The sequence below is a fragment of the Acomys minous genome (genome assembly GCF_964271855.1).
Source record: "Acomys minous genome assembly, chromosome: 16".
Classification (NCBI taxonomy): Eukaryota; Metazoa; Chordata; class Mammalia; order Rodentia; family Muridae; genus Acomys; species Acomys minous.
This window is the reverse complement of record NC_140498.1, coordinates 33,589,766-33,604,945: the sequence shown is the minus strand read 5'-3', so window position 1 is coordinate 33,604,945 and position 15,180 is coordinate 33,589,766. Positions and strand designations below refer to the sequence as shown.

Below are 15,180 nucleotides of genomic sequence, written 5' to 3'. Positions count from 1 at the left end.
TCATCTCTCCTTCAGCAGCAGTTACCATTAGTTACCCTTCTTGTTTAGTTCGCATCCTTGGGTCTTGTGACCATGGTTATTTAAAAAAAAACTTTGTCCATCAATTGAACATGGTGTCCTTGGTACTCAGACCTATAATGTGATAACTATATAATAGAACATGAAGTATGAATAAACATGTGACCTCTCAGAGGGAAGTCAGTTCCCAGAGCATCAGTTCTCTGACAATAGATTGTTTTCTTTCATATGTATGCCAAGGATATGGCGATGCTTTATTTAAAACAATGACATGTCTGGGAGATTAGAGGTATGGATGGCTAATCAGATCTAGAGTCTAGCCACGAGGGCAGGGTCTGTATCTCACCTAGGACCTAGCTTATCCTCATGCTTTTAGTCCCCAGTTAAGATCCCAACATCCAAGGGAGACTTCAGTAAATGAAGGCACTCATGCGCACATGAGTGAGTTATCGGAGACCAATTATTTTGTAGTTACATTTGCTGCAATTCTAAAATGTAAAAAAAAAAAAAAAAAAGTCAAGAAAGTCATTTACTTTTTCCTTACACTTTCAGTGGATGCATTTTTGGGTTTTGATACAAGATTTCTGTGCGTAGTTCTGACTTGTCCTGGAACTCACTATGTAGAGCAGAGTGGCCTTGAACTCAGAGATCCAGCTGCCTCTGCCTCCCAAGGGATGGGGTTCAAGTGTGTGTGCCACTCACACCCAGCCAGTAGATGCATTTTTGACTTATTGGCTGTTTACACCTTGTTCTCATCATGCCATACATTTCACGAGCACCTCCCATGAGACCCATGGTGTACTCAACACGACTGCCCATGTTTTATAGATGAGAATCCTGAAGCTTCAAGTGAGAGAGTGGGAGTATGACACGGGACTTCCGGGCGGTTTGAAAGACAATGGCCCCCATAGACTTGTGTGTTTGAATACTTGGCGGAACTGTTTAGGAAAGATTAGGAGGGGTGTGGCCTTGTTGGAGAATTGGGGCTTTGAGGTTTCCCAATGTTACCTTTCTCTGCCTCTTACTTGCAGGTCAAGGCATGAGCTCTCAGATGTTGCAGCCAATGTGTCTGTCTACACTGCCATACTGCTCCACCGTAATGGAGTCTTAGCTCTCAGGAATTGTAGGAAGGTCTACTGTACCAGAGAGTCCATTCCCATGGATTCAGCCATCCCTGACAGGCCTGCATATCTAGCTCAACTTGTCCCTAAGGTAGACCCATGCCCCTACTGTGCACCAGACATCTTGTCTTCCAAAGTCCGACTGTTTTCCTTTACCCGCTCCCAGCATGCACTGTGTCCCTCATAGCACTGTAGTCTTTTTCACCTCTTTCTCTTCCCTTATCTCATGTCACTAAAGAGTCTCATCAATATGTTTCAGAAAATCCTTTCTACTAATTTCTCTTCATTTCCTCTTCTAGCCATGAAAGCCACAGTCCCTTGGCTTATCTGACCCTCCAGCAACATACAAAAGAAGACTAAAGACATCTACAATTATAAACTGGTCTTTTGCCTCCATGGTCATGTGCTCCCAGCTCTCATGCCTGGATATTTCAGCCCACACTAGAAGCTACATCGTAATAAGTGTCTTTTTCCTTCTCTCTCCTTCTCTTCTTCCTCTTCCTCCTTCCCCTCCTTCTCCTTTTCTTCTTTTTAAAATCATGAATGTATGGATGTTCTGGCTGCATGTCTGTACACTACTTGCATGCCTGCCTGGTGTCTTCAGAGGCCAGAAGAGGGCATCAGATATCCTGGAACTAAAGTTACAGAAGGTTGTGAGCTGACATTGTGGGTGCAGGGATCAAACCTGAGTCCTATAGAAGAGCAGCCAGGGCTCTCAACCACCCAGATACTTTGTAACAGGTACTACTCATGTTGTACTACTCGCTGTACTTTTGGGGATGGGATGCAAAGCACCTTTGGGTTTTTTTTTTTTGTGGTGTGTGTGTGTATGAGAGAGAGAGATGAGAGAGAGAGAGAGAGAGAGAGAGAGAGAGAGAGAGAGAGAGAGAGACAGACAGACAGACAGACAGACAGACAGACATAGAGAGAGACAGAGACAGAGAGACAGAGAGCAGAGAGAGAGAGAGAAAGAGATGGAGAGAGACAGAGGAAGATACACACATAGACACACAGACACACACACGAGAGAGAGGGGGTGGTTTGGTGTGTGTGTGTGTGTGTGTGTGTGTGTGGTGTATGCTCATGTGTGTGTGAGGGAGGCCAGCCTCTCACTGAACAGTAGGCTTTGCTCGTGGGCAGCAAACCCCAGTGATTTTTCCACCTTTTTTACAGTCCTGGGGTTACAGGTACAAACATGGCCACTTCTGGCTTTTTCACATAGATGCTGGGGAGTCTGAACTCAGGCTCTCATGTTTGCACAGCAAGTGCTCTTCCCACTGCACCATCTTCCCAGCCTGTAAACCTCAATGAGTCAGCTCTTCCTGGTCTCCCTCACCTGCCCTACCCTACCTGAACTCATCTTTCAACTACCTGTCTGGGAAACCAATCCCAACACCCTTTCCACCTGTCACTTTTTGCCTTCATGTGTCTCATCACGCATCCAGCACTTGCTATTTTAACAAGTTTTTCTCCAAGCAGCATGTGATCCCCTTGTACACTTAATAATGGTAGATACTACCCTCAGAACCTTCAGAGTCTGAACACTAGTGACAAGACATCAATCATATCTGTAAAAAGATAAATAAATAAATATGTGAATAAAAAGTAAATAAATAAATAAATAAATAAACCAAAACGAGAGTGTTTTAGCCATATGAGAAAGGTGAAGATTAGGAAGTATATGTTGAATGTAATGATATTTTGAGTATACTTATTTTAAAGAAAAAGTAGAAGGATATGACTATCATGCCTCATGGAAGAGATTTCCTTTATGAAATTCTAGAAATTATTTTATAAAATCCCCTTTGACAACACAGTCTATTTACCACACTTCCTTCTGGATAGATTCCTGTTCTTTTCCCCTCAACCCTTAAATAAAGCTTTCCAACTCCACTAAGAATGATATCAGATCTTTTCAGGGTCTACAACACCCCGCGTGGTGTGACTGTGGCACCTGTCCCACTGAATCCTCTCCTCTGTTGTTCTGTCTGTCACATTGTCCTTTGTTATTTATCCTACTTCAACTTCTCCCTCGGAGTTTTTTTTTTTTTTCACTACATATCCTTGATGCGTGGTAATATTTGCATAGTTTTCTCTTCATGGTGTTCGGCTTTCTACTTTAACATTATTTTCTAAGAGATCTTCCCTCCTTCGTTCTCTCCTACTCTCTCACCATTGCAGCTGCCCTTGCTTTCTTTATAATATGCACAGAAAGGTTTACATGTGTGCATTATTTGTTATCTGAATCCATCATCATTACTGGATTGCCTCAAAGAGTAAAATAATGAAGCACTTATCAGATTTATTTAATTCTATGACTTATCATCTAGAATATAGTGGCCACACAAGTTTTTGCTCAAATGAATGACCTACAACATTTCCCAAGGTCAAAATTATACATATGCTACAAGCACAGTACTGTGAACACTATATTGTAAAATCAAGGCTCTTTTGGTAACTTCCATGTCTAGTTTTAGAATACACTTACATGCTTTGTAAATAGATGTGCATATTTGCCTATGTGTATTAGGCAAGCATGTGTGTTTTTATATTCATGATCCAATAACCCACTTAAACAGGACCCACAGACTTCAGGTCCCTGAAGACCATGTCTTCGGGCTTGCTCATTGGCACTGTGTTATTTGTGATTATTACAGCTAAACAGAACCCACGTAGTGATCACCTTTTTCTGTTTCTGGTGTTCAAAAATGACTAAATAAAAATACTAAAGGTATGTGGAATTCTGTTTCTCTTAAAATATATCCATACCCTGGTGATACAAATCTCTAGAGGATAAACGTTAGCAACCATCCCTAAGTTGATAAAGAAATGGTCTTTGTAAAGAGACCCATTATTTTGTATGCTAACCAAAGGCACTTAATAATTAAAAAAAAAAAAAAAGGTAAACCATCAAGAAAGTACCTTCAAGTTCTCCTCTATAGATACCTGAGGTAGCATCCTTGAGTGCTCTGTTAAAAATGCACAGCTTTCCAGGCTTCTGCTGGCTGGAGGAGGGTGATGGCTGTGTCTTGGGTGATTTTAAAACACATTAAGGATTATGAAATTCTAGTCTTGCTTACAATTTCCAAATATGTCCAAGTGACAGAGAATGTGAATAGGTCTATTGTTTCAAATGAGGGTTTGATGGTAGATGCCCATTGGGTAAAATGTCACAAAGTCTCATTTTCTAAATGTTTCAGCATAAAGACTGCTCCTGGCCCAACAGCAGCAAGGCATCAGGTGGCTGTCATTTTATTGGCTGTTCTTCCCAAACTTTCCTCTTTAAATGTTTTGCCTTGTTTTGTTTTTAAGTTGAAAAATCTCAAAACATTGATTAGTGAAAACAAAATAAAATTGAGTACAATCCAATAAAAAAAAAAAGAAACAAGAGCCACAAGGTAATGGTGTGGTCATGTGGTTGTGAGGGGGCCCAGGAAGACTTAGAGACTCCTGATTTCTCCCTGACCTGGCTATTAAGACAGCTTTTCCCCCTCAGGGGCCTGCTCAGTGTGTGGTGGGGAAATCATTTCTGATGCCCCAGCTGAACTTCTTCCCAGCGGTTGGTCATGGAAATAGCTCCGCTCAGGACTCTAGGCGTCAGCAAAAATGTGTAGTTTCCAAATGCACTTGACATTTTTCAAGCACAACTCAATTGCTCTCAGAATTGGCCACTTGTGCCTTGGAAAGGCAAGGCAAATGAGGGGCCCCCAAAGTGCTGTCCTTGGAGTTTGCTAACACTTCAAGGGATGGCGGAAACCAGTCTTTGATGTTTTGACAAAAGAATCAAAGTGGAGACTGCTCGCTTCATTCCCTCCCTCGCAGTGTAGGGCACCAGGGCTTGGATTCTAACATCCAGCCTGAAGGGACACAGGGGGGGTTAGGGTCAGGATGGATCTGGAAAGCTGGGAGGGAACTGCCCCTCAGTCTGTGCGCTCAGCTCTAGATCCTGAGGCTCCGTAAGTGCAGTTATGATGGCTTCACTCTAAACTACCTGTCTTTTAGGTTAACTGTCATCACTTTTCCTCAAGTGTAAACAAAACCTTTTAATAAGAACGGAGACGACAGACAGTAGCCATCCCTCCGTGCATTTTTACATGACGGCAAAGATGTGGATTTGAGGAGGAATCTGAGCTGAACAGGCTTCTGCATCAAATTGGCTTAGGAAATTAAGGAGGCACGTTTTTATTTTATTTTTCTGATTAAACAACCATGAGGGCTGTCAAAAAGGAAGTCTAACAAGTGAAAAACCTAGCGGTAGCATCCATGCAACAGGAGTCTTCTGATTTAGGAAGCTGTGGGTTTTTTTTATTTTATTTTATTTTACTTCTCTGATGCACAAAGTGCTTGACTAATCTGCAGTGGAAGCTTCCAGAACTGGAGGCTGCTGATTTGAGGCTCCAACAAGGGATTTCTTTACAGTATTTTTTTTTTTCCTTTCTGCCTCTGATCCATCACAAGTAAACGTTGTCATTAACCTCAAACTCGACCAAAGAAAGAAACAAATAAATACACAAAATCCTTTAACACCAAGTACTATTTTCCAGCAGGCAACAAACCAGTGGGGTCCTTAGAGGTGGTTTCCTGGTTGCCTGTTGGTTTGGCTTTATTCCCAGGGGGAAATCCCAGCAGGGCTTCGAGACAGAAATGTACTACACAAATAATCCTGCAGCAGCAACTCCAAAGGTCAGGCTCCCTTCCTCTCTCACTCTGTCTCCTGCTATCTCATCACAGTGCAGCCGGACGACTGATGATGCCCAGCGAGGATGTGCTCCGTTTCCGTTCCTCACAAAGCCGGCTGCCGTAAACGGGCTTCTAGAATCTCTTGTGAAGGGTCTCTATGTTGTGCCACAGGCAGGACAGGTGTCAAACATTGTTCTCCTGAGAAAATCGACCCCTCCCCTGCCAGTAAATAAACCCAGGGATATTCAGAGAAGCAGATGAAAATATTGATACGCAGCAGCTCATTAATCCCTGAGATAGTTTTCAAATAATCCAGGAGGTGGCTGAAATTTGACCAAAACAAACAAACAAACAAACAAAGCTAGCAGAAGGAGAAAGGCAGAAAAGCAGGAATAGAGGTGGGGGCCTCAGTGAGGGAGGTCAGGTGTGCAATGGGACGTGAGGTTTCCTCAGTCTCATGCCCTTTGAAGCATTGGTTTTATTGTCTTTAAAGGAGTAGGTTTAATAAAGAGACAGGCCATAAAGTGTACTGTAGCATGTAAAGTTACTGTAATTAGGTTTTCAGGAGTTATAATAAAACATTTAGCTGGAGAGAGGTTAAATAACCACTATCCTTGCTGGCACCATTAGTATATTCTTCAGTAGGGGAGTGATGATGGTGGTTCAGGAGAAATTTGATGGGTAGGTATCTGGCAGGCAGAGGCGAGAGTCATGAAGTATGATGTGGAAGAGAAGAGACGAAGCGCGTGTGCGGGTTGGGATGGAAAAGGATGGAGATACTGGAAAGGATGCAGTTGGGTGCTGCTCTGCACAGCTGCCAGCCAGCCAGCCAGCAGTGCCAGGTGATCTTTTAGGCACTCTGTCTTTTGCGGAACAAACACACAATGGAGGAATCAAGCTTCTACATTAAAAGTAGAAAGTTGTGAACCCTCGAGGGGCAGGCTGGTAAATATTTGGCCAGCCCTCTTTCTTCATATAAATATCCTTTACTCTTTACTACTGATGTTGTTATTTCAGAAAACAATAGGATCACATCAAGGAGGAGGCAGCTGCCATCTTGCTGATCTTGCAGACAGGCAGTGCTTGTATCCAGGCTCCATGTTTATTACCACATGACCTTGGGTGAGTCTGCCAATCTCTCCGGAAGGCTGACCGTGACATTACTTACTTTGTGGACTTGATAGGGGGTCTTAAATATGGGAAGGGTTTATTCACATGGCATGCTTAGTTATTAGCCTGGCTGCCTGTGATTGGTTGATGCAGATGGCTATTAAGTGTCTTGAGGACAGTAGCTATGTGCTATGTCTTCTCTGACACCTAGTCGTGACCCGGGATCATTTAAATTATGTGTCAAAAGGATGAATTCTCATTACTACAATGTGTGGTTCACCCCTCCAAATAATTTTCTGAGGAAGAAAAGGGATTTGGGGAGATAGCCTAAGTGCTTGTCACTTTCATTTGAGAATTTGTGTTTGGGTTGAAAAGTAAACTATGGCTTTTAAAGTTAAAATTTGAAAAGAATTTAAATGGCTAGTTCTTGACTTAAAACAACAACAAGAAACCAATAATCCAATTAATATAATTGAAAGTCTGTTTCTTATCATAATTTCCTCACATTAGATGCTGATTCAGCAAAAAATAGGTTTGAAGGTCTCCCATCTCTGGACCTTTCAGCTCATACAGGGTGCCGCTGTATTTACTTGTTTCCTAAACAATGGGGGAAATCCTCTATTTTGTTCTTTTCAAAATTTGCAGCTGTACCAAAAATACTCACAGCTGGAATAATTAGCAGCTCAATTTATTGCCTTCCGTTTACTAAATAGAAGCCTCAATTCTTGATATTTAAATTGTGTCACACTGTGATGTAATATAGCATTTTCCATTGTAAGACATATTTTCTCCTTCCTGGAATAATATACTCTGCAGTGTGACAGGTAAGGTCTCTGGAGGTCACTAAAGAAACCTGGCGTTTTGTGAGAAAAATCCATTTCTGAATCTTTCTGATGAAATGAGGAGGAGTCTTCTTTTTTCCAACTCTGGTGGTGTTAAACAAATTGGTGACTTTTTGAAGTTAGTTGGTGGGAGTCCTGAAACACACACACACACACACACACACACACACACACACACACACACACACGAAGAAACACACAGAATAGATGACAAAACAAAGACTTGTGACTTTGACTTCAAACTTGACCTTGAGTTCACAGTGCAGTGGACATATAGAGACAGCCATTTCAAACAGACTCATGTGAAAGATTCCCAGTCGCAAGGGAGGATGAAGGAAGAACATTCCCTTTTAGATACAATTACCAAGCAGATGACCTCTCCTGTCACCACCTCATAGAGTCAGAACCTTCTGGTGGACCCCTTCATCATCCCCTTATTATGTCGGCCTTACCCTTTTGCCTCATCTCTTCAGTCTACTTCTGAAGGCCAGCTTGCTCTTTCTTTTGCTTTCCAATATCTCGTTCAATTCATCGTTGGTATTTAAGAATTGTCTAGAGACTCCATGACCCACGCTACTAGGAGTCTTAGCTAGAGTCACCCTCATATCCTCCCAGGAGCCTACCCTGTCCTAGGTCTCCAGCTTGTCACAGAGATGCCTCTGCCCTTGGTTTCTCTTCTCTTTCCAAGCCCTCTGGTTTCCTACCCCTACTCTCAACCCACTCACCCCCAACCCCTGTTCTCCCTACGCCTGAAGAAGCCACCTTCTAGCCAGACAGGACTAGCAGCAGAGGGAGAGGAGCACCAACAAAAACTTCAACCCAAAATTGACCCTGCCTCAAGATGTGCAGGGATAAAGATAGAGCAGAGATTGAGGGACTGTCCAACCAATGCCTGGCCAAAGCTGAGACTCACCCCATGTGAGAGAGCCAACCCCTGGTACTATTAACTATACTCTGCTATGCTTGCATATAGAGCCTAGCATAGCTGTCCTCTGGGAGTCTCCACTAAACAGCAGATCAAAACAGATGCTGAAACTCTCAGGCAAACATTAGATGGAACCCAGGGAATAGTGTGGGAGAGTTTGTGTGTGTTGGGGGTCAGGATAGAGGAACTCTGAGTGGATAAGAAGTTCATCACATCAACAGAGTCAAATGACCTGGAACCACAGGGGAGACTGAAGCACCAACCAAGGACCATGCATGGACTGAACCTAGGCCCCTACACATATATAGATGATGGGCAGCTTAGTCTTCATGTGGGTCTCTTAGTAAGGACAGCAGGACCCATCTCTGACATGGACTCTGTTGCCTTCTTTTTGATCACTGCCCCCTAACAGGACTGCATTGCCTGGCCTCAATGGAAGAGAATGCACTCAGTCAGGATGTGACTTGATGGACTGGGGGTGGGTTGTTGTTGCGTTCCCCTTTTCTGAGGAACAGGGGAGGGGGAAGGGATGAAGAGTGGGACCATGAGGAGAGAGGGCTACGGGTTGGGATGTAAAGTGAATAAGTAAAATAAAAAAAATATTTAAAAAGTCTAGAGATGGAAAACACAAATGATAGACTCAGATGTATGTATGTATGTATGTATGTATGTATGTATGTATGTATGCATGTATAGTTGTTTTAGAGCCAGGCTCAGGTGGACTCCCAACTCTCCTGGGCATGACATGATGTTGGGAAAGGCAGCTCATCTCCTTAGCCTCATATGCCTCTGAAAAGTGAGAATGAAATAGAACCTACATTCCAAAGCCTTGGGAAGGGCTATAAAAGAACATGGATCTAAACTCTGAGCCCAGAAACCTATTTCTTGGAAGAGTTTAACACATCCTGCCCCCAAATTGTGCTCCTTTTCCATAACAAATCTAATATCTCATATTAAGGCCACAACTATGAAGTCAAGTCAAGCAACAATCACTGATCATGAGCACATGTCACACACTGTCATTCGATGCCATGGCAAAGGAGTTGCAGCCTCCTAGGGAACTGCTAATTAGAGAGGCAGAAACACTGTCCACCTTAATTTTGAGGTGGGGTTCCCTACTGGCCTAGAACTCTCTGGGATTATACAAGATTATAATAACAAAACACCTGGTTTTGTTGTTGCTGTTGCTATTTTGTTTTGCTTACCTGGGTTCTGGGGATCGAACCCCAGTTCTCCTGCTTGCAAAGCAAGCACTTTATTGACAACTACCTCTCCGGCCTCCTCATTTACTGTTGTGTTTTTTTTTTTCCCCTGAAAGTGTTATTTTCATCATTGCTGTCACTGCTGAGTATGCCAGGCATGAGCGTAAAGACTATTTCTATTGTGGACATCCAATGGGTTGGAAGATAGTAGGATAATGCATTTCTAAAAATTAATTTCTAAGATTCCACTTAGTGACGGTGTGCATTTTACAGCTCTGCCCTCCCTTTGTTTTATTTTCACACATCCCTGTGTGCTAATCTCTGGTCCTGCTTCTCGTTTGTAACTGGGAACTCACAGATAATCTTCCCATAAGTCTGTAAGAATTTTTGGTAATGCATTTGCTCCTTATCTGCCCCGCCCCTTCCCACCTGCAGAGCAAATTTATCTTCATGGGCTTGGTATCTCTGTGAACGTGATGATCTCATGGTATATATTTTCTCTTCTAAATCATTTCCCAGAGAATAGAATCAGGGTAGCTTTCAACTCTGGAACGTACCCCCTTCATCATGGAGAAGCTCCTTTAAGTTTCTCTTGGTTTCCTCCCCGCTGGAACAGAGAGTCCTGCCCCTGCACACCTTTATGTTTATCTCTTTGGTACTTAAAAGAATTTTGTTAAGGAGGAGGGGCTTCATATACTGTGATGCTGAAGGGGATCATGTGGACAGTTTTCCCGATATTAACACACTGTTCACACCGACCTATGCGCCAGCTGCGGTAACTCAGACGTATTGGTATATTATGTTGTAACTCCACACTAACCACTGTGTAGAGGCCTCAAAGTGTACTACTTAGTGTACGATTTGGAAGCAGACTTTTTTTTTTTCCTAGCTCCTTCTTGGGAAAGCCTGGAGCGACACAAAACCTTACAATACACAGAGAGCGAGAGACTTTGGAACACTCAGTTCTAAAAGGGATGTCTCCATCAAATCTCTCCCTTCAGGGTTTAGGGAACCCACTGGAGAAGGAGGCGGGAAGAGTGTAAGGGGCAGAAGAAGCGGAGGACACCCAAGAAACTGGTCTCTCTAAATCAACATGAGCAAAGATTATATGACCTCACGGAAAATGAGACAACATGCACAGGGCCCGCGTGGGTGTACACAAGATGGCGTCCTGGGGCTGAAAGAAATGGATACATGTCCCCATCCCAAGCCCAGAAGCCTTTTCCAATAGACAGTAGTCCAATAGTGACTACTTGCAAATGAAAACCTGGTTTTCTCCAAGAGAGTCTCACTGGGAAAGTCAAGTGCTCCATGTCCAGTAGTAGAGGCCAAGAGAAAAGAAATGTGATGTCATCGTTGGAGGTCCCTTTTTGTCTCATAATGTTGTCAGGGCTTTTTTATTTCCACCTTACAGGTCCTTTACATATGTATTATGGCTTCTGGTCTGTTCTTATGGGATTTCTGTGTGTGTGCAAACATGTGTATCTCTCTGTTTATATGCAATTCTTGTGCTTTTAATCTGGCTCTTTTTCTTGTCTGGTTGTTTCGTCCTTTAAAAAAAAATCTTATTATGGTCTGGCTATTTGTTTCTATTTTATCATATTTTCTTATTATTTCTTAGGTGCCTGTTTGTGTTCTAAGGAGAGACAAAAAGGGTGTGAACCCGTGGGAGGGGAGATTGGGAGGAACTGAGGAGGAGTAAGGGGAGGGGAAACTGTAATCAGAAAAAAAAACTATTTTCAATGAAAGAAAAAGGAAGGAAGGAAGAAGGGAAGGAAAAGAGGGAGAAAGGAGGAAGGAAGGAAGGAAAAGAAGGAAAGAAAGAAGGCAGGCAGGCACCAGGCAAGCAGGCAAGCCAACAGGCAGGCAGGCAGCAGACAGGAAGGCAGGCAGGCAGGCAGGCAAGAAGGCAGGCCTGGGGTAGAAGAATCATTTCCTAGCCTTGCTGTCTTGCTGTCTCTCCTGTGGATACACCTTTACTTCCTAGCAGGTTCATGGTGGTCCTCCAACTGTTTCCCTCTATAATTTAAGAGCTTTACAATTGAAGTAAAGTTAACATAGTATAAAATTAACCATGGCACTCTAATGTGGACACCTGAGTGGCAACTGTATATTCACAATATTGAATGGTGGCCAATTCTGTTTAGTTCTGAACAAATTTCACTATTTACCACCCCTAAGTCCCTAAGTCCATCAAGCAGCAACCCACTATTCCTACGTTCTCCCACACCTCATTACTCATAACCACAGGTTTGGCTTCTATCAGGTAGGGCTTTTCCTATCCTTCTTGATACTTCATAACAAATTCATTTATACATGGTAGTCTTTTAGTGTCTGTCCTATTGTCCCTGGTGTAGGTTTTAAATACACCCTCTTCCCCAGTTAAAGCATGTAATAGAATCTCATTCGTTTTTGGGGCCAAAGACTATTCTTTTGTGTATAGCTACAGCTTCTGTCTTGTTTATTCATTCATAGATAGCATTTGGGTTATTTCCACCTTATACTACTGTGAGTTAAGCTGTTATGGACGTTGGCGTAGATTGTCTTGTGGATTTTTTGGGGGATCATCTTCAGAGAAGACTTGCTGGGTAGGACGGTCATTTTTGCATTTAGTTTTTAGAGGTAACCTCTCGCTACTTTCTAAATATAGGAAATGACAACTAACATTGAACCTTTCAGTAAGGTCAGATTGTAGGTGGCATTAGATATTTTTCCACTCTCCCTGTATCCTACATGCGTCCTGAGCTTGCTTTCAAAACTTAATGAATTACAAAATAAGAAGCATCACCGCCAAGCCAGGTTCCAGGAGGAGCAAAGAGAGGCAGAACCATGTCATACTTTACAAAATGTTTCAACACAACTCAGCTAGCTTTCATATCAGGAGACAGATTTCACTGGGAGCCTAGGAGGGCTTGCAGCTCAGCAAAGCTGCCCATTCATGACTATAAGGGTCTTGTTATTAGCCCATACTCAGAGAACTACCACACAAGCAGCAGCTATTCGCCAGAACCAAATATTGCCTGATCTGATGAAATTCAACGTGGATGTGCATGGATTTTAAGTGCGATGACACAGCAGTTATGTCTGATTTCAGATAGTGAAATCACCAAGTCCTTCAGGCTAGAGTTTGTAGACAGTGTTTGCTTTAATCTTCCGTCATGAGATCAAAGAGGATCTAAAAATCACATCTTCTTGGTTGTGTTTTGGTCAGTGAATATCTATGTATGTTACTAGCTTTTAGTAAAAGTTTCTTGGTATTTGAGAAATAATAGAGCTCACAGAATTAAGGAAAGTACTGTAACTCTTCATAAGTATACCAGTACTATATAATAATTATTACTCTGATTATTTGACCAGATGAGGTTTTGTCCTTCCTTCCTTCCTTCCTTCCTTCCTTCCTTCCTTCCTTCCTTCCTTCCAAATCAAGATCTTAGTGTTTATCCCTGACTGGTCTAGAACTTCCTATTTAGATCCAGATGGCATTGAACTCATAAAGATCTACCTGCCTCTATCTACAGAGTGCTGGAATTAAAGGAGTATGCTAGTATGCCTGGCTTATCTGGCCTCCTCCGCCCCCAGTTCAGAAATTATTATATGCTATTCTTTATCTAAGAAATAAAACTTTAATGAACTTCCCCACTTCCTAAAACACACTAGAACCAGAAAGAAATGGAAAAACAAGTTGACAACAGCAAAACAAACACACGAGACTCCCACAAAACAAGATAAAAAAAATCACAAAAAAACCAAGAATGATTATTTTTCTAGATTTTTGTAGTACTCAAGATCTGCTTGCTGAAGGGATAGAAAAAAGGTGGGAGGGAGAAAGGAAGGAAGGGCAGAAAAGGAAAGGAAGGGAAGAGAAAGGAAACAACAACGATGGAAGAAGAAAGGAGGAAAGAATATTCATCTGTAATGATTTACATGGCTAAAAAATGGGATGATCATTTGATATGATTCTTTCAGGGCTGAGAAACAGAAGCAGAACTGATTTGTCAGAATTACTGTTCAGCTGCTGCCATGGTTTCAATAGTTGTCCCTCTTCCAAGTGACAGTCAACTATCACAGTACTAATATGGAGACCCTGGAGAGCTGGGAGGGCCTTGAGGACTGGTGGGCCACAGGCAGGTCAATCATTGCAAGAGTGGCTCCTTCTCTTGGAAGCGGACTGCTCAGAGATAGTGAGTCCTGAGCTGTATTTGTTTCTCTCTCTTCCCCCTCTATGTCACCAGCGTGGGATCATGCAGCCAAGATGCTTCTTGCCCAATGCTGGCCCCTCGTTCTTGCATTCTTGAATTCTCAGCGTCCAGAAACATAGCCACAAGCCAATACAGCGCCATTCATTATACCAAGGCTCAAGTACTGTGTTGTAGCATTACAAATGGATTAGGACAATCTACAGCAGTGTGTGTGTGTGTGTGCTTGTGTGTATGTTTGTGTGTGTGTGTGTGTGTTTGTGTGTGTGTGTTACATGTGAGAGTGCATTCATGTGTATACACGCATGTGCATAAGCATGTGACGCCCAGAAGTCGACTTCAGGTGTTTGTACTCAGGAGTCGTACATCTTGTTTTTATAAGATGGGGTCACTCACTGGGTCCTGGGCTCCTGGATTAGCTAAGATGACTGGCCAGTGAGCACCGGGGAGCCACCTCTCTCTGTCTCCTTAGCACTGGGATTGTATGTATGTGCCACACCACAGCTTTTCACATGGGTTGCTGGGGCTCAAGCTCGGGCCTTTATGTTTGCAAGACAGCAAGTCCTTTTCGGCCTGCACTATTTCATCAGCCCCCAGCAACCAATTCCAGATATGAGACTGGCAGAGGTGAAAGGAAATGAAAGAAAAAGTGAAAGCCGGTACTCATTTTTATGAATTAAAGATTTGCTTCTCAGTGAATACGTGCGCCGTGTTCTAGCATTCCAGATAGGGCAATGCTACTCTCTATTTTTAAAACTCTAACATAAAAATGGTTATCTTTAATACAATTTATTTTTCCATTAGAATTTACATCAGACCCTTCAAGGCATAAGAAAATATAAGAAAACCCATCAGCATATTTACCCACATTTCATTATATGCGTAGCATCCATAGGTATAATATTTCCTTTATATGTAGCACTCTTCATAAAATGATATAAGGGCTCTTCAGGGATATTAATTAAGTTTTACAGCAACCCTTGTGACACATCTGCCTGCCTGCATATATCTGTTAGACACTCAGAAATTAGCGCTGGGTAGAAGTGTGCCATTTAAGTGTGTTTGTAGGCCAGCCACATACTCACT

At 42.5% G+C, this 15,180-nt stretch overlaps 1 protein-coding gene across 21 annotated transcripts in view; it reads right to left on the bottom strand.

The window, feature by feature from the left end:
* Window positions 1-15,180, bottom strand: part of TENM2 (teneurin transmembrane protein 2) — a 1,331,021-nt gene that overhangs the window by 266,347 nt on the left and 1,049,494 nt on the right. The gene's annotated exons all lie outside the window — the stretch shown is intronic.